Source organism: Thermobia domestica, chromosome 9 (assembly GCF_964235325.1).
Source record: "Thermobia domestica chromosome 9, izTheDome1.hap1.1, whole genome shotgun sequence".
NCBI classification, from domain to species: Eukaryota; Metazoa; Arthropoda; class Insecta; order Zygentoma; family Lepismatidae; genus Thermobia; species Thermobia domestica.
Genome location: NC_137462.1, coordinates 100,486,022 through 100,512,431, shown reverse-complemented (window position 1 = coordinate 100,512,431; position 26,410 = coordinate 100,486,022). Strand labels below are relative to the sequence as shown.

The 26,410-nt window shown below is 36.1% G+C and overlaps 1 protein-coding gene across 3 annotated transcripts in view; it reads left to right on the top strand.

Annotated features, from left to right (window-relative positions):
- Positions 1–26,410, top strand: part of LOC145694886 (uncharacterized) — a 593,410-nt gene that overhangs the window by 148,531 nt on the left and 418,469 nt on the right. The window contains exon 1 of one of the 3 annotated variants that reach the window (XM_081771601.1): positions 25,149–25,167. The exons of the other annotated variants lie outside the window; for them this stretch is intronic. The gene's annotated coding sequence lies outside the window, so the exon portion shown is untranslated. Of the gene's footprint in view, positions 1–25,148; positions 25,168–26,410 lie in introns of those variants that run through there. 3 annotated transcript variants of the gene reach the window in all.

The window sequence follows — 26,410 nt, the reverse complement described above, 5'->3', positions numbered from 1 at the left end:
TTTGTGAGTCGGAGTTTCTGCAAAAATGTTTCCTTTGCGCAATAAATGAAATAGGATTATGAGAACTATCATTTTAATTTGTCCTTTTTCTTTACACATAAGTAGTAAGCATCGGCGAGAATATTTTTTTTCACTCTTCAAAACATTTCTGCACTCCTGATCTGGGTTCAGTTGTTTTCGAGGAGTTGCAATTCTATTTCTGTAGACAGAATAAACGATTGTCATTGAGGTTAAAAGAAATAAAGTACATGTAAGGTGGATAGTGTTAAAAGTGATTGTACTGTTTTTATATACAACGAAAGAAAAATATAATCTATTAAAGAGAAATGAAAAAATGACAAAGTTAATTTCAGAGAGTGGAAGCTGATTCGAAGCAAACTGTATATTTGCTCAAGTAGGACTACCAATATATGAATATTATTGTAAAGCGAAAGGGGAATTCTCGTTTTGTCTTACAATAACAAATCATTAAGTACAAATTTTTGATTGACGTTTCCTGTGATAAAAATCATAAGGCAAAACAGGAAAAGGCGAACAGGGAAGACACGTGTGCAGCCGGATCCAAATCCCAGTCATCGTGGTTCAGAGCTCACATTAACAGTAGGGTCCTGTCCTTCGTAACCTGGGTGTTCCATAAGAATGTCAAACACACATACATGTGCAGCGGGAGAAGAGATAATAATTCCTTTCCGAGATAATAATGGAATTTTGCCACAGTTTCGTAATAACCCTGAATTTGAAGATCCAAGATGTATTTTTTTTCTTTGCCCTGCATCCAAGAGCGGTGAAGAAGAGTTCGTTTATTGATACTGATGCGAGTCACCGGTTATCAGTCATTCATCTCGTAGTGATAAAGTGAAGCAGCGTCTAAAATAGTGTTGATAGTGTGTGTGTGTGTGTGTGCCAGTGTCCCTCGCTCAGATGTGTGCCAGTTAGATCCGGTGGTAAGATCAACAACTCTCTTTGGACTTTTTTTTTTTTTTTTTTTTTTTTTTAAAGATCACAGAACGCCGAGAGATGACAAATGGAGATGACCTTCTACGTAAGCACATAGTCACTTCTCATCTCTTCCCCACAACTCCTTGGAACATAAATAAATCCACATTAATTTTAGTTCTTTCGCGGTTCCAATCAGATGAAGCTGATGTTATGGATTATTTCACTCCTGACCATAATAATGTCTCACTGTTTGCGTCATAATCTAAATGGTAGTTGGTGGCTTTCTGTTTCCAAAAATAAAATAAAAAATGTTCTCTAAAACGAGAAATGTCAAGATCAGTGATTCAGGAATTAAATTGGGGCTTTCAGATTCAGATGGATGCAGATTTGAAGAGTTTGTATAATAGCCTGCTTAGTAAGTTCCCTCACCTTCTTCGTTATTATCTTGTCATCTACTTCAGAAGGAATTAATAAAATTAAACAGTTTTTCATGAGGTACAGACAGTATTTACACAACCAATACAAAAGTGCCGCTTTTGTCTGAAGGCGCTAGTGTTGTGTTTATCGCATATATTGACAGTGCCGGGCCGTGGAAAATCTGCGCCCGGGGCGCGAGTATAGATAGCACCCCCGTATATATGAGTGAGATCGATAGACCAGCCGCGAAGCAACACCATGATTGGCGAGAAATGTAAGAAAATTTTCAAAAATAAACCCTGCTTTTGCTTGATTTTGATCCCTTTTTATTACTTTTTTCCATCCATTTTATATAATGTACACATGCACATCCTCTCGAATTTTTCGCCCCTGTTACTTCGGCGCGCGGGCCTGTCGCCCCGCTGTCCCCACGGGACGGCGATTCGGCGATATAGGGGAGTGGAGAGTCTCACTGCTGCAATGTATCCAATAGTTTTTCAAAGTTGCAATTCAGATATGCATAATTTGTTTGTGCTTGACAAAGAATGTCACAAGAAGTTATACGTATACTTATCTGTCGGAAGTTGGAAGACACCTTTATAATCTCGTAACTAATCAGCAGGAGTAGGTTTCAACAATGAAAGCATACACGGAAAATGTGTGTTCTATTATGGAACACGAGCTTCAAGATTTTTTTTTTTTCAGTTGGATGAGAAGAAATTAGTTAAAATTCGAAGTTTGTGTTAGAAGCGAACTACTAAAGCAACGCCGAATTAAATTAGCGTTGCTGTGTACAATTAAAATGTTCTGGAAATAATTTCCAAACAGTTTGAAATTTTGACTTAAAAGCAACATATATGTGTGAGATGATTTACAACAAACAAGACAATAAAAAATAGGATAAATTACAAGTTACATTGCTGTTTACATTTAAATTACAGAAACGACCATCCGCAGTTGTTCACTGGTCGAGTAATTCTCTCTCTTTCTCTCAAATTATACAATCTGTGTGGAGACAAAGAATACAGAGAAAGGAGAAATAAAGTTTAACAGACTACTATACGAATCTTGCTTGTTTTATTGTCATCCAAATAGGCTAATGGAAACACCTGTAGTTTGCAACACGTAAGGTAAGTGACGTGTTAATACTTAGGATATACGTGCAGCACCCAGACGTTAATAGTTGTGTATTAGATGTTAGGGATCACATGTGTCTGTAGTTTACAGGTTTCAAAAGAAAGGGACGCAATTTCTTCTGTGACAGTGGACGTATCCAGATTCCAATATTCAATCCAGTTGAGTTGAGTTGATTTTGAGTTTAACGTCCCGTTCAGCAGCGAGGCTATATAAGACGTGGACCTACTGATTAACGTGGAATCCGAACCACGTGAGCTCCCGCCGGGAATCGAACCCGGGCCTCCCACGCCAAAGGCGCGTACGCTAACCGCTTAGCCACGGAGGAGCTCATATTCAATCCAGAAACAAAAAAGGCAGTTGATGTAGCCTCCCTCATCACACACATATATACCCCCCAAAAGAAATTCCTCAGGTGGTATCCAATGAAAAGGATGCTGTACACTATCTTCTGAGATTTCTAGGAAGTGATATTGTCCCACTCTGTTCCGAAAGATCATACAATTACGGGCGAGATTTTACTTTTGTCAAAATTGACTGAGAAACTACCACAAATGGAAATTTCGTCGTCCACATGGACAATGCACTTTTCAAATGTGACCTCATTCTTCGCTGATCATGATATTGAACCTTTGTAACACCCACCCTACCAAACAGATTTAACCCCAAGTGACTTATGGTTGTTTCCAAACATCAGGATTCTCTTCGTGGACGCCATTTGGAGAGTAGATCATTCCCTGGGAAGTGCTATTTTCCGGTATCTGAAAGAAAACCTCCAAAGTTGACTATGCCACATACTACACAAAATGAACGAAATGATGGCAACTGTCGTCAATCAATGCTATCAATAAAGAGGGAGAGTTTGTTGAGGAATAGACTTCTGTATTTGATTGATCTTGGAAATTAATCGAAACGGCACATAATTTTGGTATGCACCTCGTATAGACGAGGCATTTTGAACTGACCGATGCATGACGTAGGAGAGTGCTTTTACGATGTGAGAAACGCCTGTGAGAAATAGAAATGAATGAAGAGGGTGAGGTAGGGGAATGGAATGGGCCAGTAAACGAATAGTCATGGCTGTACGAGTACTGTATCTGCCAAACCATCAACTATATCATCGATGTTATTGTTTGCCTGTCACCACTGCAGTTTTCATAGACAAAAATTCACATTTGCCATTGAAACTTCTATGAGTACGGTATTTTTTTTTCTTTTTCGGAACGGAATTTCAAACTTAACAAGTGAACCAAATGCGGTGGAATATTTTTTAGGGGGAAGGACTTAGGGTAAGAATGAACTCCTTCGAGTGTTAAGATTTGACGTATGAAATTTATTGAAGTATGTATGGATTATATACTTCCGATATTTTCCAAATATCGGAAATAATAATAATAATAATAATAATAATAATAATAATAATAATAATAATAATAATAATAATAATAATTAGCTGATTTCTCACATTACGTGATGTTCTTTTAATAATTTAACATGAATAATAATGAGTAATATTTCCTTCTCTAGTAATCATAAATTCCCATGCTGTAACTGAGCATACTAATTTATTTGACACTTTCATGACTGCAAACTAATTATTTTATTGTTGGAGACCGGTGCAGTGTGGGGAAAAAATTCTTTATTTATGACGCAATGTCTTATAATTTTAGACTTGAAAAAGAAAATTGCAATTAGGTATAGTTATTATTATTATTTCCCTATCTTCAAATTACAAATGTCTGGCATTAGGTGTTGATCGCGTACAAAATTTTTGCTTTCTCTTTTTCTTGCATTGTCTCCCCCTTCTCTCTCTCTCTCTCTCTCTCGGTACATCTTCCGTAGAGAAATTGGTTAAAATTAATAACAAATTCAATTCTTTGAAGAAAAAAAAATCCTATATCAACTTTTATGCTTTGATTTTCATAGTTTCAATTTGCGTATTTAATACCAAAAGTAAAATTCGCATTATTCCTCTGGAACGGAAACGGGAAGTTTCCAAAATTCGTGATCAATTCTCTGTATCCATCCAAGTGCTTCTGTTAAGTGTTCATTTACAGTAGTATAACTAAAGAATTTTATATAATACTAGTTAGTGTCGGTTCTTTAAACGGGAAGAATCTATCTATTAAAATGCTAGAATAGAAATAAAAACACATGAGTTCCAACCACTAATTTTCTATTTCACCTCTTTGATTTACGGTTATTTGTGATTTCACCTTTAACAAAGACGTGAATAAATTCAGTTTCACGTACTTTAAATAAATTATTTAAATACATCTTTTTCATAAAGTTTGTTTTAAAATTATTGTTCAAAGCCTTTGTATTTTAATAAGGCTTCTCCAAAATCAATGGAAATGAATTGTGCTGCCATCTTTGGAGCTTTTTAAACTATACTAGCTGAACCTGCGCTCATCATTCATAGCGCATCATTCACATACAGATGATCAGAAAAATGGAAACACCTGTAGTTGGCAACACGTCAGATGTATGGGTTGACAGTGCACAGTGGTTCAGAATGAGCAAAAACCTGGCCAAAACCTATAATTAGTTATAAAAATGTACAAAATTCTTCTAAAGTCCCAAATATGTGAGAATTGTATATTTATAGTACTAAGAACTAACGAACACGTTTATCATTCGGTTGCACTAGCCCTATCTGCACGAGAGAGTTAGTAGAAAATGTTTGTAAACAATAATAAAGTACTGTGTATTCGTATGCGATACGTCAGTACACTCACACATACTAATTTGCATTACACTCATACATACAAGTCTTCATTACACTCACACACAAATGAAAAACGAGAATTGATTTTGTCAATCAAATCTGTACGTCAGTCATCACTGTCACAAACAATATCGCTGAATGCAGATGGGATGCCTTCATTATTTTGGCTGCTGGGCGTAGCGTTGGCTCCTTCTCCTCCACGCTTCGACGTCTTCAACAGCAGTCGTCCTTCGTGTGACAAACACCGTCTTTTCTTTCCGGTAGCCACGTACCTAATACTCGAAAGAAATACAGCACAAGTAATCAAAAGCATATGCAGCATGTCCCGATTCGTGATCATGCGAGAGAATTTGCGTGAGTGATCTTCCCGAAATGCTCGTATGTCTTTATTCCGTGCCTCCTGTGCCTCTTCGGAAAGCTGATCTATTGGTAAAACGGCATTCTGTATCACAGCCGAACCATGAACAAATATTTTGTGGACACTAGCGGGCATACAGAACCAAATGTAAAGATAAACAAACAGTTTGGCTGTCTCCAGTGAATAACTGCCAAAAGCCTTGGGATCAACATCAAGTCCAGAGTTGATTACAGATAGAATCACCGAAAAACGTGTAATCAGTTGTTCAGAAATCCTATTATTTGCGAAGATTGCTGTGGATCCGCAAAACATCTCCTAGCAGTGTTCCATCATTGCTTGTTCCACTGCCTCTTGCTTTGAGTCTATCAACAGTAAGGTCTACTGTTTCTCTCAACTGCTTCTGAATCTCATGTTTCCGTGAGTAATTAGTGATAACTTGGATAAATCTCTGGGTTGCATGTTTTGGCACCAACTCGTATACAGTTGTATTGGCTTTTGGTTAACTTAGCATCGAGAAATAATGCAAGCACCTCTTCTTTGGTGTACTGTTTGGGTTAAATGCTCTGGTTCTTTGCGCTCATGAACGCTTGTCTCATCTTACGAGCTCTAGTCAGAGTTTTTTCTGTCACCTCACGAAGTACTTTTGATGCATCTTCTTGTCCTGGTGCCTGACAACTCATTTTGGTAGCAAAGACCAGTTTCGATGTACACTCATGTCCAAAATTATTGTCGCATGTCTATAAATATGTTGTAGGAATATAATTTGATAACGAATTCGCCCGGTATTTCTTATAATGTTAGTGTTTGTATAATCGGCAAAGACATGTATGTGGAAAATTTCATGTCAAAAGAGCAGTAAATAAAAACAGTAAAACGAAAATAAAACTTCCTTGTCCATTTAGCAACATTTTGTTTTACTCATTCTAATTTTCGTATTTATAATTCTTTTCTTATGAAATTTACAACAAAATATACATTTCCCGATTATACACATAGTATCAGTATTTAAAGTACCCTCCAAAATCATTATCATCTATTGTTACAAGAGAACAGTTATAGATATGTGACAATAATTTTGGACATGAGTGTACTTGCAGATGTGCGTAAGTCTTCCGTTTTTCTCCGTTTGGTTCGGTCACTAGATTCTCTGAAATCCTTCGATGGGCGACCTCCAGGATTTGATCTGTGTTCCATCTGTCCCACAACTGTAAACGTCAGTTCTCCATTAAGCCATTCTGTATGTGTCTTCAGAAAGATGTCATGATTTCTGCCACTCTTACAAAGTTTTTGGTACACTTGCTGCAAAACCTGGAAAAAATTCTTCGAATATATTCACTAACGTGAGCTGGGTGATCAATGCCCAATTGTGTCAAAACCAGGTCTCGACACGCCGTGTTTGCTCCCTCTGACAATGTCCTTTCATTTCTCTCATTTTCTCATAGAACTGGATGTGTCTCAGCTTCATGATGAACTATAGACGTCCAGAAAGTAAGAAGTAATAATTATTAATTTCGATGTACTGTCTCCACACACAATCACAAAGAAACATGTATTTCACAAATTCGCACATATTCGCACCTAAACTTCATGAAAAACAATTCATCATGGATTATTCTTTCAGGCCATTTCAACAACTCCGCTGGGGAACGCTGGGCACTATACTAAATCTTTGCAGTTTTGTTGATCTTCTGTTAACACAAATGAGCTTTTGTCACATTAACATATTTTGTTTGGGGAAACGTAGATATGAAAGATACTGAATATCTACCTTGGACAGTTGCAGTGCTTGAGAGGTATATTGGTGCCATATACAACAAGTGTTTCTTGTAACCACATATTCTTAGATATGAAGCCATGAACTTGAATGTCAAATTCTCTATTCGGTAACTATTTAGAGACATGTTCAGAATAGTTAACTTCCACCCTTTCTAACTCACCCATTACATGTTACTCTTGTTTATTGTTTGTATATAGTAAAATAAAATTTGGATATTTCTTAACCCATACACTAAACCAGTATCATTCTAACGAAATTTTCAAAAATTGGGTTTTGACCAGCTTTTTGCTCGTCCTGAACCACTGTGCAGTGGTGTCGTGGCGCCCGCAGCGCCGGACCGCTGGTGGTGGTGTGTTAGGTCGGTCTCCATACTACGTCAGGCGCAGTGGAACAGCAGTGTCCAGTGGCTGCAGCAGACGGAGGTAGTGTAAAATGGGAGACCTCTCAGATTTTCAAAGAGGGCACATTGTTGGTGCGCGGTTATGTGGAGTGAGTGTGACGGCAGTGGCTACTGTTTTAGGTGTGTCGCGTGGGACAGTGTCGAAGGTGATGACGGCCTACACAACACACGGGAAAACCACATCGGGGAAGCGGAACAGTGAGCGGAAGAAAATCATGAGTGACAGGTCACGCCGGGTATTAAAGCGCATTGTCACGCAGAACCGTCGTGCCATGGACAATGACGCCATGAACTCAATCAGCACCTCCCCCAACCTGTTTCGACAATCACAATCCGCCGCGAATTACATGACATAAACTTATGGGGTCGTGTTGCACGGGCCAAACCGCTCATCAGGGACCATAACGCTTCCGCACGCCGCAAATGGTGCCGCGACCATGCAACTTGGACCGTCGAGGACTGGAAACATATGATATGGTCGGATGAGTCATCCTTCACCCTATTCCCAACCACTGTGTGGAGAACGCCCAAAGAAGCTTGTGATCTGCAGTGTCTCCGTCCAACTGTGAAACATGGCGGCGGCTCGTTTATGCTGTGGGCCGCCATATCATGGTTTTCATTGGGTCCTGTGGTCACACTTAGCGGACGAATCACTGCCAACGATTATGTCGCAATTTTAGGAGACCACTTTCATCCTATGGTCCGGATGTTGTTCCCGGACAATGACGCCATCTTCCAGGATGGTAATGCACCCATTCACACAGCTGGCGTTGTTGCAGCGTGGTTTGAGGAACATCGGGATGAAGTTCAACACCTCCCCTGGCCCGCCCAATCCCCAGATCTCAACATAATTGAACATCTGTGGTCCGTCTTGGAAACACGACTCCGGCGACGATTTCCACCTCCATCCTCTCTCACAGAACTGGCCGATGCCCTGCACGAGGAATGATATAAAATTCTACTTGCTACCATTCACGACCTCTATGCCTCCATCCCACGTCGCATCAAGGCTGTTCTGAATGCGAAAGGTGGCCCGACTCCATATTAATCTGGTAAGTTGCAATTTCGTTCTGGTGTTTCCATTTTTCTGATCACCATCTGTATGAGCATGAATCTCCTTGTTATTCCTCACATCTGTACATGTCTCTTTACAGACACAAGTGAAAGACGTCTTGATAAAAATTGGCAAGAGATACCATAAACGGGAGATTTTTTAAATTACTTTTTCAATATCTCGCACCGTTTGCAAGATTGAGCCTACTTCCGGTTGAAGTTTTTAATTCATGTATGATCAGTGTTTTCTTCTTTCTTGCATGCAGTATGTAATAAGCAAATGCATTACACACACAATTAATTATAATGTCAGTTATATATGATGTTTATTGGGCAAAACACTAAAAATAAAGATTCATCTTGGACTGAAAAAATGGTTATCCTTCCTTTCTCAGTATTATTTGGCTATGAAACAAACGCCTGAGACATATTCAACCCGTATATACAACAATGTGGTGTTGGAATGTATAATGCGTAGGATACGATGCTTTAGTTTTTTAAAATTTCAACACTTCCAGTGTACCCGTAAAAATATAATAAAAAAATAATGGTCATGTTTTTTAAATATTCAATTAGAGCTGGACAATCTATGCGAAAATTTGCAATCTGTGCATTATTATTTTGCACGGCCAAATGATGAAAAAAGAAGAATAACCATTTCTCCAGTCTAAGATGAATCGCTACTTTTGGGGTGTTTTGTCCCATGAACACCATATATAACTGACATTATAATTGTGTGTGTTGGTCATACATGAATTAGAAACTCCAACCGGAAGTTGGCTCAAATCTTGCAAACGGTGCGAGATATTGAGAAAAAAATAATTGAAAAAAATCTCCCCCTATAGGGATATGTATAGATGTAGTGAGGAATGGATGCTCATATACGACTGATGCGCTGTGTACAGAGCGCAGGTTCAGCTAGTCTATATATTAAAATGCTAGGTTTATAGGTTTGTCTGCAAGGAAAAGTTTATATGTTTGTCTCCAATCCTTTCGACAATGAGATCTCAAAAGCCATAAGTGCTAGAAACGTGCCGTTTTTACTGGTCGATTCCAAATTTTGTGTAGATTGTCCAGTTCTAATTGAATATTAAAAAAAAAAAAAAAAAACACTACCGCTATTTCTTCTTACATTTTTATGGGTACACTGGAAGTGTTGAAATTTTAAAAAAGTAAAGCATCATATTCTACCACTCCAACATTCCAACATACATTCCAACAGCATAAAGTTGTATACAGGGGTTGCATGTCTTTCAGGCGTTTGTTTCATGGCCAAACGATAAAGAAAAACGAAAGGTAACCATTTCTCCAGTCTAAAATGAATCTTTATTGTTTGAAGTGTTTTCCCAACGAACACCACATATTACTGATGTTATAACTAATTATGAATATAATGTATTTGCTTATTATATAAATCTACAACATGCAAGAAAAAAATATACTGACATACATGAGTTAGAAACTCCAACCGGAAGTAGGCTCAAATCTTGAAAATGGTGCGATATATTGAAAAAATAATGGGAAAAAATCTCCTTTTCATGGTACCCTTGCCGATTTTCATAAAGACGAATTCACCTGTGTATGTAAAGATGTTATAAGAAATGACAAGAAGATTTATGCTCATATTTGAATGATGCGCTGTGTAGGGAGCCCAGGTTCAGCTAGTCTGTTAAAATGTTATAATAGCAACATAAGCGCCTGAGCTCCAACCTATAACCTCTGATTTCAAACCTTTGATTTACGGTTATTTGTGATTTCACATTTAACAGAAACAAAGATTTTAAACTATGTTTTCTTTAAATAAATTATTTAAGTAGCCTTTTTCATATAAAGTTTATCTTTTTAAAATTATTGTTCAAACCCTATGTATTTTAATATGGCTTTTCCAAAATCAATGCAAACGAATTGTGCTGCCATCTTTGGAGTTATTTTAAACTATACGTTTGTGGGTGTTTATATGTTTGTGGCCAATCTTTCGACAACGAGATCTGGAAAACTACAGGCTCTAGAAAGATGACGTTTTCACTGATCGATTGCAAATTTTATGTAGATTGTCCTGTTCTAATTCTGTTGAATATTAAAAAAACAAAAAAAACATGGACATTATTTCTTTATTACTCTTTTACGGGTACACTAAAAGTATTGAAATTTAAAAAGTAAAAAAAAAAAAAAAAAAACTATAGCAGCATATCCTACACATTATATATTCCAACACCATATAATTGTATATAGGGGTTGCATATCACTCAGGCGTTTGTTTCATGGCCAAATTATAAAGAAAAACGAAAGATAGTTTCTTCAGTCTAACCGGTAGGATGAATCTTTGTTGTTTGGAGTGTTTTGCCCAATGAACACCATATATCACTAACATTATAATTAATTGTGTGTGTAATGTATTTGCTTATTACATACTACATGCAAGAAGAAAGAAAACACTAATCATATATGAATTAAAAACTCCAACCGGAAGTAGGCTCAAATCTTGCAAACGGTGCGAGATATTGAAAAAGTAATCAACAAAATCTCCCCTTTATGGTATCTCTAGTCAATTTTTAACAAGACGTCTTTCACTTGTGTCTGTAAAGGGACATGTACAGATGTGAGGAATGGCAGGAGATTCATTTTCATATGTGACTGATGCGCTGTGTAGAGAGCGCAGGTTCAGCCAGTAAGATTTAATGAATGTAAAACTGGAAATTGAAATATTATTTTTAAAAAATGACACTCGTTTCCCCTTTTAGAAATGGAAATTTCAGAAATGTTGCAACACATTTTTACTCATTTTTACTTTCGAGCGACGATAGGAGAGAAAAACGCACGGTAATCGTGGAGAAAAAAGAAAAATCGAATTCGAGATTTCATCGTATTTACAATGTTTCGTGGTCCTTACATATCCTAAATACGAGCTTTCGATTTGTCAGTTTGTTCGTCGTTTGTGACGTACACTCACCTAGAAGCCGTACTGTTCAACGTATCTGCACCAAATTTTGAACTTAAGATATTTATGAGATCCTCCAGAGGTGTGGGGGGTTACTCCTTGGGAAGAAAGTTTCTTTTTAGGTAATTTTGTTCATATTTCATAAATAATGATTTCATTAACAAATCTACATTATAATATCCACAACGTATTTCAAAATCCAGAAATGGTACTCTAGTGGTGGACATAAAAGCCGGTTTTTCGGTTTTCTTCCAAAACCGGTTATCGGTTTTTACTCGAGACATGTTATCGGTTTTCACCGAAACCTCTTTTCACCTAAACCGGTTATCGGTTTTCACCGAGACCGGTTGTTTTTTACCGGATTCGGTTTCGGTTTTCTTCATAACCGGTTCCGTTTTTTCCCAAATTCGTTCTATTTCTGACCAGAATAGTGTTTCTTTGTTCTCCAGAAAGCGATTCCGTTTTCACAGAAATAGTTTTATGTTATCCAAAAGTTTTCACCGAAACCAGTTTCGGTGAAAACCAAAACAGATTTCGGTGAAAAACCGAGCCGGTTTTGGAGAAAACCGAAATGTCGGTTTTTCGGGTTTAGGTTTTTCTATAAACCGGTTTCCAGTTTTTATAAAAAACAGTTTTGCCCATCCCTAGTTTAATCTCGGAGATGTTCCTCTCAGGCGATTTTCCAAAAACTACGTAAGCAATTTCATTAATAAAAGTTTTATTAACGAACCTACAATGTAGTATAAATAAATTTTCATTTAAAAAAACTACAAAGAATAATTTGCTGGTGTGATGTTTTCTTCGATACGAAGTATTCTGAAAATCTGTATTATAGTTTTTGTTAATAAATATTTCCCTAATAGCTACAGCATAATATGATTCAATTTTAAAAAGTGAGAACAAGGAAGTTTAGAGTATATTTCTACTGGTAAAGCGAATCTCAAAACACCTCCAATTTAGGCGAATCATCACATTAGACGTTTCCTGAATCAGGATTCGAAAATTTTAATAGTAGAAGCCAAATACGTTTTCTGTTAATTTCAATTAGAACTTGATATATATCGCACTTCATACCTCCAACTTAAACGAATACTCAATTGAGTTTTTCTGTATAAAGAATCGGACATTTGAATATTATAGGAATTCCTCCTTTTTCGCCCCTATTAGAAGCGGAATTGTTTAAAACGTCGATACACATAATCTCTTATTTTAATTTGAAGTATAAATATTGAATTCCACACGTCTAACCTGAGTAAATCCACACATTTGATAATTTCACATCAATCAAAATTTATAATGTTGCTCCCTTTTCCGTATTTAAGATCGAAGTTGTCGAAAAATTCATTTGTTCAACTACTTTTGGTGAAAAACTCATATACAGAATTTCTACCTAACGTGAGATACGTATTTTATTCTTGGGAAAAAGATTTAAGTCCCCTTTAACTGTCCTTTAGGATACTGTTTCAAATATACAGGGTGTTTCAAAACAACACCGCCAACGTTTGGGAGGTGATTCTTGATACCAAGATAAGCAAAAAAATGTAGACCAACCTGTGTGCACAAATGCTTCCTTTCGGAGTTATAGGCTGGCGAAAACATGAAAAAATGAACTTCAAAGGTCCATAGCTATAAAAAAATATGGGATCTGCCGTAGTCAGGTGAAGACTTCACTTAGGAACTAGTATATATTTTATCCGAATATACAAGCTTCACAACCCTACGGCACTTCCGCAACAATTTTTATAGAGGTAGTTGGTGAGTACTTTAAACTATATCCCCGTGGCCAAACTCCGGTATGCACTTCAAATTCTGTTATAATGATAATAATAGAATTCTTATTATATTGTTATAATATTATATGTTCAGCCTTTCTTATACAAAGATTAAGTATGGCTGTGCGTGCAAAGAGGGAACGTAGCAGCGATGCTAGGAACGCTTCCCCCGGGAAAAGCATCGGAAGAAATCTTCCTTCTGTAATCACCCTCCTCTCACCAGACTCACGCAATTCCTGCTAAATAATAATATATAAAATGCATTGGTGCTATATTTTTCTATGAAATTAGGATTATGGTATTTTACAAACATTAACGATGGGAATGCCAAATCATCATTTTATAATCCCTTGATATGTATCAGTAGCAGTTTAAACTTTATTCCTGGGACAAAATAGTAAATTAATGTTTTGAAAAAAAAAAAATCATTGTAAAAGAGTAAGAAGCAACTGTAATGTGAAAGAATTTGTAAATTTCTAATCCATAAAAATATATTTAATAATATGAATAATAACAACACACTATTTTAGTAATGTAGGGATGTCTGTTTTCCTACATACATAAATTGTACAATTAGTGGTTTTAATAAACTAAAAATATCGTAAAATATTTTTAAATGCTTTTAGGTGCCAATGTAGCCTCTATTGAGTACAAATTCTCTAAAAACAAGTCTTATAAATGACTTGCCAAAGTTACCGGTATACAGGGTAAAATTGGCAGGAAAAAATAACAGGTACAAATTCGAATTTTGAAAGGGGACGCGGTGGCTCAGTGGTAGAGCGTTCACCTCTGGTGCTTGGGGTCCCGGGTTCGATCCCAGTCTCCGCCAAGTGATCTTTGAGGTGGACAAACATCGTGCTCGTGGGTTTTCTCGGGGTTCTCCCGTTTCCTCCCACTTTCTTCATTCCACCATTTCACTCATCTCTCATAATCACCGTCTCCTTTAGCCTAACCGGCATAACCGTGGGACGTAAAACTTAAAGATTTCATTTCATTGTTTTTTTTCGAATTTTGAAAAAGATGTTACAGATATTGCAAGAGGAAGGTTCATATGTCGTGTTAACCCTTTTTTTTAAAAAAAAAAAAAAAAAGAATATACTCTTGGATAGTTTCTGAAAAATCTTGAAAAAAATAAAAACACTTGCCAATGTTCCCCCATTTTACGGTACGTTTCGTGGCTTTCAGTCTTTTCTAGCTCATTCAAGGTATGATGTTTCCTTTCACACGTTTAGTCTGCTCATGTTGTATCCCTTTTTAAGAACAGTTAATACATTGGCAATATGTTCTTGCGGCGTTTGTTATCTTCAGAGAACTTGTTTCGTTGACTTTTTTAAATTTATTTTTGTTAGTTTTAACAAACTAACAACTCGCATGTATGCTTACGTAAGAAGTTAAGAATAATTATATACCTAATCCAGTGAAAAAAGCAAACTATAATATTCCCCTCCTTTCTTCTTCGCTGAAATTCGGGACATTTAAGCGTCTCGAGAAATATTTTCGGGACTCAGATCTCGATTCCGTGACGAATGGCAACCCTATATATATATATATATATATATATATATATATATATATATATATATATATATATAATATGATAAGGTAGATAGATAGATAAATAAGATAGGTAGATACAGAATCGGTTGTTAAAAAGTTAGAATAACACCACTGGTACCATCCCGGCATTTACGTGATGTGAATGAGGAAAATCCTGGAAAAACCTCATCAGGATGGCTGGCCTAAGAAAGCTGTTACACGTTTTCGACGGAGTATCCCCACCGGGAACGAATTTAAAGATGTACACACTTTTCTCTTCTCATGGGCAGCAGTAACTGGAAGACTAAACTGCAATGAAGTATCCAAATTGAAATAAGATTCGACTTGGAATAAACATGTAATGTAGATATTTTTATCCCAATTTTGGTTATGCAGTATCTTGTGAATATACTTTTACCCTTTGTTAGATGTTTCATGTGCAGGTACCGGCAGTATATAGTGTCTACACGTTCATAGAGACATGTGCGATATATAAACATTTGTACGTCCAAGTGCAGCGAATGATGGACATTTAAGCCACAAGCAACGAATACTGTGTGGCGTCTTTCCTGTCTGACGTCTGAAGCTTTCAAGTGCTCGACGCCCTGCAGCGCAACACGCCGTCTTATGAACAGTTCTTGAAGTTAAATGTATACTATATTACTTGCCGCAGCATCTTTGATTTTCTTCTTGCATATTTTAAATGTTTACGTATGCTCAACTGACGCATATAGAAAGATTATAGTGAAGAGCTGTTTAATTACCACTTAAGTAAGGTTCGTATTCGTGGCGAAAGAACTGGAACCAAAATACAGAAGAGGAACAACTTATCTTCCCCTTATCCTATTATGTGTTTACTTTATCAAGAAAAGGAGATAGTAGGGAATCCGATGGCAGAACTTTCTTTGTCTTTGTGCGATGTGCTTTTTTTTTGTAAGTAAAAAATTTTGCAGGAATTTTTCAAAAATTTTCCGCTGGAATTCTGCAGAAAAATTCTGCAGAAGAAACACTTCTGATTGTTAAACAGACGCTTTACGCGACGTAAAAGCAGTTAAAACTATGCGAGTTGTCCGTGCATTTAAGACATCTACACATACCATGCATGTTTTTACACTTTTCTGTTGGCTACTATATTTTTTCCTCGCAATTTTTCTGCACAGGCGCGGCAAATTTTCTGCGATCACGTCGCAGATTGCGGCATGTTCTGCTATGGGAGTAGGGAATAGTATATCGGCAATATAGTCTTTCTTACTGATGCAAGTAGAGTTAAGAAGTTTCTCAACTCCGTGCATTTCATGCATGTATAAAAACCTAATACTGAAGATTTATTGTTTCAAGTAGGAAAAGGCTAGTTCCATATTTAGAAATATTAGGCCCCTCTGTTTCATCTTATAAATCATGCCCAGCACATGTTTGTTTAGTGCTATGCCAGTAATGCGTATCGCATTTTATTATTATTCAATAAGTAGAAGATTTCAGATCCTTATTTTACTAAGTTTTTTTTTATATTCCTTGTTAAATATAAGTGCCAAATTCTAGTAGCTTTTGGTTCTTTTCTGTCATCTCAAAATTAGGCTCGGTTTTGCGATTTACAGATTCGGGATTGCCCTTAACAGTACATGAAAACAATATATTTCTTTTCTTTCTTTTTTTCTTTTTTGAAAAAATGAATTTCTAGTTATTGTGCCAAATTGAAGAAGGTTGTTTGAGATTTTGGTGGTGATTTTCATTGGAGATGAACAGTGGTAAGTGAAATTTTTAAATAGGGGTAGCAAATAAAAAGTTTTTGTCTTGTAGCTAAGAGAAAGAGGAACCTTCCCACTCAGGAGATAGTGAGCAAAGTTAAGTGGCTTCTGAAGTGGTTTAATAATTTTTTAGTCCATCGTTAGCTTCATAACAATGTAACATATTTAGGCCGCTCAAGTATATAAAACCAAGTAATTCAGAACCGATAAATTTGTTGTACGTATACGCTTTCCGCCCGGATTCAATCACTCGATATCTGAACTCAGGCACGTAGCCAAGGGAGGGGGTCCGGACCCCCCCCTTTCGAAACCAGAAATGAACAAATTAAGGAAAGATGAAACAGAAAGAAATGATAAAAAGAAGAATCAGCGTTAACAGTTAAGAAAGTGACAGCAAGCTTTTGGTTACTCTTTCTTATGAGGAGATTTGTGTTTCTTGCAATATATAGCGGCGAATGAGCGGGGCATCCCGGAAAATTCAGAGAATTTGAAATTTCTAGAAAAGTTACGGAATTCTCAGAATTTCTGCTACTAGTCAGGGAAATTTTAAGCTTTCGAAATTACAGTGCTATACAATGTGAACATTTTTTTATCATAATTTTTTCATCATCACTTCTCTGCATTATCAAACATGTTATTTCAGTAGGGATGCACACGAGTCGAGTCGAGACAGAATTTTCCTGAGAAAATTCGAGTCGAGACACAGCTCTTTCAATAGAAAAATATACGTTTTTCGAGTCGAGACATCACTTTTACAGCACATTTTCGAGACGAGACAGCCTCAAATCTTGTCTCGTGCGCATCCCTATATTTCAGAAGCAGTTTTCTACTGTTCCTTTAACCTGTCATTTGGAACAAATAGTACTAACGAAATAATAAAAACAAAAAGGAAGTTCTGTTAACATTTGATTCAGCAGACAAAGGAACGCCGATTGTAAAAAATTTGCAAGACATTATTGAATATGTACGTTTTATAATAGTGGATATGTACTTTTTATAGTAGTTAAGGACATAATGAAAGAAAACTTGTTATATTTAAATGAACAAAGGAAGGAACGTAAATATTGTAAAATGTTTTTCAATACTATTCTTTTACTCGAGATTTCTTCATAGTTTATTAAAATACTTACTAACATATCCTCATTTTAATGCCCTAACAAACCAATATATGTTGTCAGTAAAATAGTTTATATTGATCGAGTCCCCTGTGTGATGATGACAGTTTCATGTCACGAACCCCTCCCCACTTCTTTTTACGAAATCTTGGCTACGTGCCTATCTGAACTTAAAATTGCACAGAATTCATCATATACACTCTTCTATGGATCATTCTCAAATTTGTATAGCACATATTTGTACTACTACTCCTGAATTTCTTGCACAGAACTAAGCATAATATGACAAATTTTACTTTCAAAAAATTGAGCGTTGTAAATATGAAAATGTACTGTACAGAATCAACGTTATACTTTTCACTTTGCCCAATTTGCGATAATAATAGCTTTTTGCAATGATTATAGACTTGTAAGTACTTTTCTTTCCCCTCCACTTGGTGAGAATCAAGGTAGCCAAGGTGTTGCATCACTTGGTGTTAACCTAAAATTCCATCCCGTTGCCTTTGGACAAAATATACAAGCATGTATATATATACATAAACGTTTCTTTTTTTTTTTAATTTAATTTTTCATTGGTTTATTTCTGTTCAGTAGAATGTCAAAGATCAAACGTGACTGCAACACTGTTAACGTCGTGGGAGAAGACACTTGCGGCATGTTCTATAAAAAGATTAAATTTACGAGATTATTTAGTTAATGATATGGACTGCTGCTGTCAATTTATTTCACATAATAATAACTATCTACAAAACTGTGCGTTTACTTAATAATTTTCCCCTAGGTTTTTGATAAGATTCCTCGTTGATTTGTCATGCTTTTCTTTGTTTCTTCCCCCAACCTTGCTTTAGATTGGTTATTTGGTGTGGTTTCTGTTTCCTACTGTTTACTCGTGCGTAATTTGATAGCTTGATTAGATTTATTATATATTATTTTTATTTTGCTATTTTTCTTTCAAGATTTCAAGTGTCAGTTATTTAGATTTTGTTCTAAATCAGTAATCCTGAGCAAAAACAACTTTGCGATGAATCCTTAGTAATGCTATCTGGTTGTAATTCAAATTAGCACATTACAGGTATGCTTTAATGTATAGTACAAGTGTGAGTCCAGGATTTTAAAATATTTACTTTATGCGTTAAGCTACTTGTAAAAAGAAAAATGTCAAATTGCGTATAGGACTCAAAGTAGAGGGCATTTCTTTAAACCGTTTAAAGCAATTTTTCGGCAAGTTATTTGATTTCACGATGATACCAATTTTGTCTTGAAGCGAGAACTTCTGCTTGATTGTTGAAACATTCCGAGTGCAAGAAGTGAGGCATGTTGGTTCGATGGTCCAAAACGAACTATCCCTTCATAATTCCACCAGATGCAGATCACCATCTCGTTCAAAATGCTCGTGTTTGTCGACAAATTCTTTCACCTAACACTTGTACATGTTTGCATCTTAGGATTTCGAAGAACAAAAAGTACAAAACAGTTTCCGTAGCAAGTTATTATTCTCTTTAGAAAATTTAAATCACGCGGATTCTTCGGGAGTTTCGCGCACACATCCACACGTCTCTGTTCTTGAAGTGGGGTCTATTTATGAGGCACAATTCGCCAGGATACATGCTTAAAGAACCTTTCGCCGTAGTCGTGAAAGTGACCAATAAATTGAATTGCGAGATAACGAACTCGCCTAACATCAGAGTGTTGTTGTTGTATTTGCCTCTATAATCTAGCTTCCGACATTGGAAATTTAAGGTTTTCAGCCTACCTGATTTCGGCGATCAGCGAGATTCCTCCTACCCAGTAAACTTTCTTGAGTCGTTTATTTGCTATTCTGTAATCAAATGCATCTCATCCTTTGCACATTTTTTTTTTTCGGGTTGCTTCCGTGCCGTTATGGCCTGGTTTGAACTTGTAAAGCAAAAGTTCTAATAATTACTTCTCTGCATCGTCATCTGTAAACTTCAATCGATTCCTTTCTGCAGCTACGCACCCGATGAAAATACAGAAAGACGTACAAAGGAAATTTTGTTTTCGGGATGTGCTGCTGTCGCTCATGTCCCCTGGTGGTAGCAGAGAGTATACAGTGTTATTCGAGTCAGAAAAACATTCCAGCGTACAGGAGCGTGACAGTCGGGCAAAGATTCCAAAGGCATTCTAATCTAATCAACAAATATCAACATTTTTGGTAACAGTGCTAGTGACTGAAGCACTCGACACTAGTGCTAAAGACATCAATGTCTTTACATACCCGATATGTACGACATCCGTGGTTTGATTATCAGCAATATAACATGAGATTATTCAACAAAATCAATTGTTTCGAAGCTTTGACGTACACAAATATTCCTAACTTTCTTGTATTCGACTCATTAGAAACCTCTTACTAAAACACACAATTCTTATGGAAGACAACGATACATATCATCGCAGAAATAAAATCGTAACTTTAGATACAAGACATTGATTAACCCTAATGTGTAAGACAAGAGAGAGGTAAGAAAATTCATGCATTACTCGTGTTCATCTTATCTGGACTTACGCACATAACGAGATGGCATTTAGTACAACTATCATGAGATGAATGCGTGCCTGGACTTTGCATAATAGGAATTTTAAAGAAGGTGGATTTATGTGTTGGCACGAAGAGACAAGTACGAGAATAAATGTATTTAGCATATCATCTTGCTCTTTTCCAACCTCACCACAGCAAAATACTTAAATTTATCAAAAAAATTAAGTAGTGAACACAAGGAAATGAATCTTCTTAACTTCTGCGTTCAGTTGAACTTAAGTAGAATTTAACACAAAAATAATCATTACATCATCTATATATATAAAAGAGAACGTACAAAATCCTTTGTCCGCTCATCACGCTAATACGGCTGAACCAATTTCTTTCATTTTTGGGGGGTTATTAGGATTTGGACCCTAGATGGTTTTTATCATATCACTTTAATTTTTAATTACCAGTGTCTTGAGATAATTGACCATTCAAGTGTCCATAACGTACAAATCCTTTGTTATTAGTTCATCATAGGTAAAAATAAACGTATTTATATGCAACCCGCATGACCGTGTCACTCGGCGGGTTAACATAAATGACAGGCGATATACAGCGGAAAATAGCTTGAATCTTCTGTTTAAAATTTTTTAATTGATTTGCTTATTTTTACACTTTTACAATATGCCAGCACCGGGATGACCGCAGCGAAGCGGGGCGGGTTAACATAAATGACAGGCGATATAATGTTAAGATTTACTGCAATCTTCTATGGTTTTTATCATATCACTTGAAAGCGAAAAAGTAAAAATTATCTAAGTAACAAAGTTTATTGCGTTCCGGGGTGACCGCAGCGAAGCGGGGTGAACGCTGCTAGTCGAAAATAATCATTGTATACAATATATCGTTTTCTTCTACACACAGAACAGAGAATTTCTATTCACTTCACATTTCAGTACGACATTTGATTATTTTATTTAAGATTCGAAACTAAAATGGGATATAGTATACGTAAGACCGTCTGAGTTCCAGAAGAAGCTGGACGCTCATACTTTTAGGGATTATTCATTGAGTATCTACGAACTTAGAAAGGGGGTAACAAAGCCACTTTCATTTACTTATCGACTGATACGAAAATAAAAAAGAACGTACCTATTTGCCCTTGTACTTTATATGCTATAGCGCATTACATTATATGCAACAGTGCAATAGTAAGAAGTATTCATGTGCACAAGACATGCGATATGCGTTAAATCCCCCCCCCCTTACACACACATAGTCATAGATAAAGTACAAGGGCACTACACATGCAGATATGAAGTACAGGTACGTTCTGTTTTATTTTCGTATCAGTCGATAAGTAAATCAAAGTCGCTTTGTTACCCCCTTGGTAAGTTCGTAGATACTCAATGAATAATCCCTGAAAGTATGAGCGTCCAGCTCCTTCGGGAACTGACGCGGCTTTACGTATACTATATCCGAAACGAAAATCTAAATTATACAAATAATGAAATTTTTTTTACAAAATATCAGGTTAATAATTTTATATATTTGCAAACAAACTTCGAATGTCTCTTTTGAATATAAATAATCTTTGACAAACTAGTCGGATGAAGAAAGGAAGAGATTATTTTAACAGAACGAAATAAATTAAGGAGTTGACATGATTTGGATTAATTTAAGTCGAGATTATACCATAAACATTCGCTGTAATGCAGGCATGTAGCCAGGATTGCGTAAAGAGGGGGAAGGGTCTGTGACATGAAATACTGTGGTCATCACACCAGGGGCTCGATCATTCTAAACAATTTTACTGGAACATATATTGATTCGTTTAGCCAGGATTTCGTAAAGGGGGCGGGGTGACATGAAATTCTGAAGGACCAGGAGTTCGATCAATCTAAACTACTTTACTATCAACATATATTGGTTTGTGAGGATATGTTGGTAAGTATTTTAATAAACTATGAAGAAATCTCGAGTAAAATAAAAAAAATTACATCCTTCCTCTGTTTATTCAAATATAACAATTTTCCTTTCATTATGACCTCAACTAATATAAAAAGTACATATTCACTATTATAAAAAGTACATAACTCAGTAATGTCTTGTAAAATATTTTGCAATATCTGCGTTCCTTTTTCTGTTGAATCAAATGTTAACAGAACTTTCTTTCCATATAAATTTTTGTTTCTATTATTCCGTCAACCACTGTCTGTTTCAAATGACAGGTTAAAGGAGCAGTAGAAAATTGTTTTTTGAAATAACATGTTTGATAGTGCAAGGATGGGATGACAAAAAATTATGATAAAAAATGTCCACGCTGTTACACAATGACACTATGCTTTCGGAAGCTTGAAATCTCCCTGACTAATAGGAGAAATTCTGAGAATTCCGTAACTTTTCTAGAAATTTCAAATTCCCTGACTTCCAGGATGCTCACCTCGCAACCATGTATTGCAAGTAATACAAATTTCCTCATAAGAAAGAGTAACCAAAAGCTTCATGTAGTTAATTTTTAACGCTGATCCTTCTTTTTCTCATTTCATTTTGTTTCATCCTTAATTTTTTCATGTCTGGTCTCGAAGGAGGGGGGTACGAACCCCCAGACCCCCTCCTTGACTACGTGCCTGTGTAAAGAAATGTTCCGTTGCAAGTTCTCGAGTTTTACTTTGTTGCACTATCTTTGCAGCTGTCCAATCAGAACACAGAATGCAGCACACTACAACCTTTCATAGCACAAACTACCCTGCTAGCGATCCCCTTTCAACTATTTGCACTGGTTCCGTCGCATCGCATCGTGTCATGTACACGGCACAAAAATACACATATACTATTGCAAAACACTTTTGACTCATCTTTGTATATAGTCTAGTAAGTGGGCTTGAATTTATTTTCCCTTTATGCAAATCCATTGGTAACGTATTTAATAAATAAACGCCACATTGAGCACTTCTAAGATAGAAAATAAAATTTGATCAGTAGTTAAATATTTGTGACTTGGAAGTACATTTCCTTGAATAAAAACTAGCTACATGAATCAGTTCGATTTTTTTTAACCTTGCATTTATCCCTGATAGTGTGATGTTGCACAGGCCTGTAATTTAATAACGATGTTATGACAGTAACCTTATATACAGTTGTCAGTAATTTGTTGTATTTGACTATCAATACAAAATAGTTGTTTTGACTGTGCTTTTAAGAATGTAATTGATTGTATAATAATTACAAAATTAGTCTATTTCAGTCTTTTTAAAAATCATTTTAATGTGTCATCACTCCTTAGCCCAGAGGTTCCCAATCTTTTTAGGTTAGGTTAGATTTCTGGGCTTTTGGCAGCTATGGTCGTGTTAGCCCGTCACGTAGAAGGGATGACTTCCGTCAGTGATCACATCCTGACGTTTGCCTTGTGTGAATGAGAAACTCCGTACACTTTTTTAGACAGTGACAGGTCCGGAAATCGAACCTGGGATCTCTCGTGTCCCAATCTTTTCTGACTGGCGACACACTTCATAGTCACTCATGATCTCGCGACATACTTCTTAGATTTTTTTTATTATAATAGCCTATAAATTATAATACTATATAAGACTATATAAATTACGGTGGTAATATAAATTATAAGATAATACTACATGGAAACTTACTTTATACTTAGCGTCGGAAAATGGATTTGGGCTTTGATGTTAGCGTTGACTGGTACAATCGTGCTCTCAAAATTTAAACGCTTCATGCTAAAAATAAAATGCGTCATATAAAGTCTAGACTTATAGTCCATCTGGATGACGTAAATTTAATTTTAAAATTTCGTAACAACGCTGGTATACGGCAAGGTGACCAGACGTCCCGTGTTAGCCGGGACAGTCCCTTTTTTCAACCGCTGTCCCGTTTTTTCTGATTCTCAAACGGGACGTCTAAATGTCCCTTTTTAAGCAAAAGTGACGCAGGTGTCCCGTAATTATTATTCAAAATATAAATGGTCAATGGAGATTCTACACTCTTCCGTACCAACACTCATTGGGAAGGTTCAACTGTGTCTGAAACTTCTGAATGTTCCAAGCATGGCTTTACTTCATCAACCATCAACTTTCCATTCCGCAGTAGAAAAAATACAAGGTCAAACATTTACAGTTTTTGAGGTAATTTCAGTTTTATATGATTTAAAGAAAAATTTAGCTTCAAAATCTCAAGATTGCTTCATTTCAGTAGCTGCGAGGAAAACTCTTGAGCATTTGGGTAGGGGGAGTTTTATTTCTGAAGGAGCTAAGATTCGCCAGTATGTTCATACTTTCTATCAAACTGCAGTTGAATATTTAAATAAGTGAATAAAAGCCGTTGAAACTTTTGAAGCAATTTAGTTCGACTACGCTTAAAGGTGTATCATGTTGGCAGTGTGTACAAAAACTGTAGACTTTATTAAGGAAAATAGTCCTTTCGTTCAGGTTGATGATACTGCTCTTTACGACGACTGCGTGTATTTAAAAGAATACTTGATACCAGAAATATTGACTAAGTGGAACTCAAATAGAGTATCTCCTGACAAGTTCTGGGTAGAAGTATTTTCCCATTTCTGTTCTAACGTACCTTACACAAATCTTCTAGAAGTTGTGGAGTTCTTTCTCTGTTTACCCGGAACTAATGAGCCAACAGAACGTGTATTCTCGAACATGAATGTTTTGTGGACAAGTGAGAAAACCCAACTGTCTATAGATACTTTGAAAGCTGTGCTGATGATATAGGAAAGAATAACGGATGTTCAATAATGAGGTAAGTAATTTATTAGTAGTTAAAAGTACTGTTGGATAGTACTTAACTTAGAAACGATACTCTTACTTGTGTATTTTATAATTGAAAACACTAGTGAGTCCCAAAATGTAACCTGGAAGTCAGATATTTACCCCCGTCACCGATTCGTATGCGTCCCGTTTTTGCAAGTAAAAATTCTGATCACCTTGGTATACGGGTTTCCGTGAGATTATCTTGGTAAAGTACAGTCAGTAGCAATGTGGGTCTGATGTTTGTCGACGGGAGTCTTCGAATAATAGTGATACTGCAATGTTGATCCAGAGTAAATACAAATTATCCGTTCTAACCACAGAAACATGGTACAGTACGTATTTAAAATAAATAAATACAATTAATAAAATTATGTGATGGAGAATATGGAATGAAAATAACATTATCCGTTTTAAAGATAAATAAATAACACAAAATTAAATAAAACAGTATAAAAGCTAACAAAAAAAGTGCAAAAAAGAACAAGTAGTAGTTTTTGAACACAACTCTGATAGCTAATGTTTACATCAAACGTGCAAAACATCACTGGGCGAGTGGAATTGTTGCTACAGACGTGTTTACGCCCCGAAATATGTGGGGAAAAATTGTTCTCAAAATTGTCCGTAAACTGATATGGTCGCGGACTGCTGGTGTGTGAACCATGTGTCCACTGAAACTACATAAGGAAGTTGAAATCATTACTAATTACTTATTTTAGACATGTACCATCTATTAGTTTATACAGTAATGGAAAAATTAATAGCTACTCCATGTAACTTTTTATACGTTTACAAGGCTTAGAAATAAGCATAAACGTACAATGAAATATACATCAATTTAAAGAAAATTTTATGCCGATTGCAAATTAAGTTACAGAACTGAATCTATATCTGTAACAATGGGTAATGCTTTGCAAAATGTGACGTAAATGAAACATAAATCAACCTTTCCGAATGTCCATTTCATGTCCGACCCGGTCTATCGTACTGTTTGATCCGCACTCTACTATTTAATCAGCCCTTCAATCGTGTAGTACCATTCTGCTGTCCATTCTCTTTGTATACGTGTTCAAAATTACGCAGACGAAATGAAGTTATCAGACATGTAGTGAAGTTTGTTGTCAATTCTAAATTCAAATTTATACCTTAAAAATTCAGTTTTCCTTTCATAAATGTTTGTACTGAGTGGATTTTAGAAAGAAAATTGAGAGATTCATTTACAATGGACATAGAAT